Source organism: Heptranchias perlo, unplaced genomic scaffold, assembly GCF_035084215.1.
Source record: "Heptranchias perlo isolate sHepPer1 unplaced genomic scaffold, sHepPer1.hap1 HAP1_SCAFFOLD_1152, whole genome shotgun sequence".
NCBI classification, from domain to species: domain Eukaryota; kingdom Metazoa; phylum Chordata; class Chondrichthyes; order Hexanchiformes; family Hexanchidae; genus Heptranchias; species Heptranchias perlo.
Window position 1 is genome coordinate 1 of NW_027138377.1, and position 5,000 is coordinate 5,000.

Genomic DNA, 5,000 nt, shown 5'->3' on the forward strand with positions numbered 1-5,000 from the left:
CCTTCTGGTTAATCATTTCACAACATTTTAATCCTTTTTCCCACTTTTGGTTAAACAGTTCACCCAGCTTCTGGTTAACCATTTGCCCCTTTGGGACTTAAGTCTCTGAGCATTCTTTTGGGATTCTGGTTCACCATTTGTCCCTTTTTAAAAGATATTGCTGCTTCTGTTTAATCCTTTCCCTGCTTTGCGGTCAACCTTTTCCTCTTTCAGACTTCATCGCCGCGCATTGTTTTCGACATCTGGTTCAACATTTCTCCCCTTTTAATCCTCTTTCCCACTTTTGGTTAAGCAGTTCACCCAACTTCTGGTTCACCACTTGCCCCTTTTTACTGAATTTTTCTGCTTTTGTTTAATCATTTCCCTGCTTTCCGGTCAACCTTTCCCTCTTTCAGACTTAATCGCCGCACATTGTTGTCGACTTCTGGTTGATCAGTTCACCCCTTTTTTATCCTTTTTCCCACTTTGGGTTAAGCAGTTCACCCAGCTACTGGTTAACCATTTCCCCTTTGGCACTTAAGTCTCTGAGCATTCTTTTGGGATTCTGGTAAACCATTTGTCCCTTTTTAAAAAATGCTGCTGCTTTTGTTTAATGCTTGCCCTGCTTTGCGGTCGATCATTTCACCCCTTTTAATCCATTTTTGCCACTTTGGGTTAAACAGTTCACACAACTTCTGGTTCACCATTTCACATTTCGGAACTTTTATTCCCACCATTACTTTGGGCTTCTGGTTCATCATTTCACGCTGTTTTACAAATCTTTGCCGCTTCACTTTTAATCCACAAACCGTGGCTCGCTTTCGGGTGGGGGGGGGGTAGCGGGTTTGGGCCGGGCACTCGACATCCCGGTGTGCGACCGGGTTCGTTCTGGTACCGCTCGGTGCCCCTCGTCCTGCTCTTGCCGCGGAAGCAAACCAGACGACCGTCGGTCTCACGCCCGAGGGGAGAGGAGGCGGAAAGCGGTTTGCAGCCTTTCGCTGTACCTCCGGCGGGCAGCGCCGCACCTCCGAGTGCTCGGTACCGTTCGCTGCGCCTCGTCCGGCCGCACGCAGCGAGCCAAACCCGGAGGAAATCGGCCTGTGCCTTCTCGAGATATGGGCCTCCGGGTGGGACGGACAAACCGGGGCCCCGAGCTCGCTTTCGGCGGCCCGGCACTCGACTTCCCGGTGTCCGAACGTGATCCTTCCGGTACCCTTCGGTGCCCCTTGCCCGACTCCAGCTCCCGTGCTGAAGCGGAGTCGGTCGGCCTGACGGCCGCCGAGTTAGCCAGCGGAAAGCGGTGCGCAGCCTTTCGCTTGCAGCTCCGGCGGGCAGCGCCGCACCTCCGGCTGCTCAGTGCCGTCCGCTGCTCCCCTTCCGGCTGCACGCAGCGAACCATACCCGGAGGAAATCGGCCTCGGCCTTCCGGAGATATGGGCCTGCGAGTGGGACCAATAAATCGGTGCACATTTCCGGCTCGGTTTCCGGCCTCGGCACTATCAGTTCACGCCGTCCGACCGACGTCGTTCTGGCACGGTTCCGTTGCTCCTTGATCCGGTCCAGCCACGGTAATCAGCCGAAGATGGTGGGGGGGGGACACATTGCCCGCCGAGTTAGCCGGAGGAAATCGGCCTCGGACTTCCTCAGATATCAGCCTCCGGGTGGGACAGACAAACCGGGGACCCGAGCACGCTTTCGGCGGCCCGCTGGTCGACTTCCCGGTGTGCGACCGGGTTCGTTCCGGTACCGTTCGCTGCCCCTCGTCCTGCTCTAGCCGCGGAGACAAACCCGACGACCGTCGGTCTCACGCCCGCGGAGGGAGGTGGCGGAAAGTGGTTTGCAGCCTTTCGCTGTACCTCCGGCGGGCAGCGCCCGACCTCCGAGTGCTCGGTACCGTCCGCTGCGCCTGGTCCTGCCGCACACAACGAGCCATACCCGGTGGAAATCGGCCTGTGCCTTCCAGAGATATGGGCCTCCGGGTGGGACGGACAAACCGGGGCCCCGTGCTCGCTTTCGGCGGCCCGCTAGTCGACTTCCCGGTGTGCGACCGGGTTCCTTCCGGTACCGTTCGCTGCCCCTCGTCCTGCTCTAGCCGCGGAAACAAACCCGACGACCGTCGGTCTCACGCCCGCGGAGGGAGGCGGCGGAAAGTGGTTTGCAGCCTTTCGCTGTACCTCCGGCGGGCAGCGCCCGACCTCCGAGTGCTCGGTACCGTCCGCTGCGCCTGGTCCGGCCGCACGCAACGAGCCATACCCGGAGGAAATCGGCCTGTGCCTTCCGGAGATATGGGCCTCCGGGTGGGACGGACAAACCGGGGCCCCGAGCGGTGGCACCCTGCTCGCTTTCGGCGGCCCGGCACTCGACTTCCCGGTGTGCGAACGTCATCGTTCCGGTACCCTTCGGTGCCCCTTGCCCCACTCTAGCTCCGGTGCTAAAGCGGAGTCGGTCGGTCTCACGGACGCCGAGTTAGCAGGCGGAAAGGGGTGCGCAGCCTTTCGCTGTCACTCCGGCGGGCAGCACCGCACCTCCGAGTGCTCGGTACCGAACGCTGCGCCTCCTCCTGCCGCACGCAACGAGCCATACCCGGAGGAAATCGGCCTCGGCGTTCCGGAGTTATCCGCCTCCGAGTGGGCCTGACCAAGCGGGGTGAACTGGAAATCATTAACCAACGTACTTCCATGTTTTCACCCGCAGAGGGCAGCACTCTCTTCTCCGTTTTAAACTGGGCCGACCCGGCTCCGTTTCGAGACCCGGCACTCGACTTCCCGGTGTGCGACCGGGTTCGTTCCGGTACCGTTCGCTGCCCCTCGTCCTGCTCTAGCCGCGGAACTAAACCCGACGACCGTCGGTCTCACGCCCGCGGAGGGAGGCGGCGGAAAGTGGTTTGCAGCCTTTCGCTGTACCTCCGGCGGGCAGCGCCCGACCTCCGAGTGCTCGGTACCGTCCGCTGCGCCTGGTCCGGCCGCACACAACGAGCCATACCCGGAGGAAATCGGCCTGTGCCTTCCGGAGATATGGGCCTCCGGGTGGGACGGACAAACCGGGGCCCCGAGCGGTGGCACCCTGCTCGCTTTCGGCGGCCCGGCACTCGACTTCCCGGTGTGCGAACGTCATCGTTCCGGTACCCTTCGGTGCCCCTTGCCCCACTCTAGCTCCGGTGCTAAAGCGGAGTCGGTCGGTCTCACGGACGCCGAGTTAGCAGGCGGAAAGGGGTGCGCAGCCTTTCGCTGTCACTCCGGCGGGCAGCACCGCACCTCCGAGTGCTCGGTACCGAACGCTGCGCCTCCTCCTGCCGCACGCAACGAGCCATACCCGGAGGAAATCGGCCTCGGCGTTCCGGAGTTATCCGCCTCCGAGTGGGCCTGACCAAGCGGGGTGAACTGGAAATCATTAACCAACGTACTTCCATGTTTTCACCCGCAGAGGGCAGCACTCTCTTCTCCGTTTTAAACTGGGCCGACCCGGCTCCGTTTCGAGACCCGGCACTCGACTTCCCGGTGTGCGACCGGGTTCGTTCCGGTACCGTTCGCTGCCCCTCGTCCTGCTCTAGCCGCGGAACTAAACCCGACGACCGTCGGTCTCACGCCCGCGGAGGGAGGCGGCGGAAAGTGGTTTGCAGCCTTTCGCTGTACCTCCGGCGGGCAGCGCCCGACCTCCGAGTGCTCGGTACCGTCCGCTGCGCCTGGTCCGGCCGCACACAACGAGCCATACCCGGTGGAAATCGGCCTGTGCCTTCCGGAGATATGGGCCTCCGGGTGGGACGGACAAACCGGGGCCCCGAGCTCGCTTTCGGCGGCCCGCTAGTCGACTTCCCGGTGTGCGAACGTCATCCTTCCGGTACTCAACCGTGCCCCTTGCCCCACTCTAGCTCCGGCGGTAAAGCGGAGTCGGTCGGTCTCACGGACGCCGAGTTAGCAGGCGGAAAGCGGTGCGCAGCCTTTCGCTGTCACTCCGGCGGGCAGCATCGCACCTCCCAGTGCTCGGTACCGTCCGCTGCGCCTGGTCCGGCCGCACACAACGAGCCATACCCGGAGGAAATCGGCCTGTGCCTTCCGGAGATATGGGCCTCCGGGTGGGACGGACAAACCGGGGCCCCGAGCGGTGGCACCCTGCTCGCTTTCAGCGGCCCGTCACTCGACTTCCCGGTATGCGAACGTGATCGTTCCGGTACCCTTCGGTGCCCCTTGCCCCACTCTAGCTCCGGTGCTAAAGCGGAGTCGGTCGGTCTCACGGACGCCGAGTTACCAGGCGGAAAGCGGTGCGCAGCCTTTCGCTGTCACTCCGGCGGGCAGCACCGCATCTCCGAGTGCTCGGTACCGTACGCTGCGCCGCCTCCTGCCGCACGCAACGAGCCATACCCGGAGGAAATCGGCCTCGGCGTTCCGGAGTTATCCGCCTCCGAGTGGGCCTGACCAAGCGGGGTGAACTGGAAATCATTAACCAACGTACTTCCAGGTTTTCACCCGCAGAGGGCAGCACTCTATTCTCCGTTTTAAATTGGGCCGACCCGGCTCCGTTTCGAGACCCGGCACTCGACTTCCCGGTGTGCGAACGTGATCGTTCCGGTACCCAACCGTGCCCCTTGCCCCACTCTAGCTCCGGCGGTAAAGCGAAGTCGGTCGGTCTCACGGACGCCGAGTTAGCAGGCGGAAAGCGGTGCGCAGCCTTTCGCTGTCACTCCGGCGGGCAGCATCGCACCTCCCAGTGCTCGGTACCGTACGCTGCGCCTCCTCCTGCCGCACGCAACGAGCCATACCCGGAGGAAATCGGCCTCGGCCTTCCTGAGATATCAGCCTCCGAGTGGGCCCGAAGAGTCGGTGGCACCCTGCTCGCTTTCAGCGGCCCGGCACTCGACTTCCCCGTGTGCGAACGTCATCCTTCCGGTACTCAACCGTGCCCCTTGCCCCACTCTAGCTCCGGCGATAAAGCGGAGTCGGTCGGTCTCACGGACGCCGAGTTACCAGGCGGAAAGCGGTGCGCAGCCTTTCGCTGTCACTCCGGCGGGCAGCACCGCACCTCCC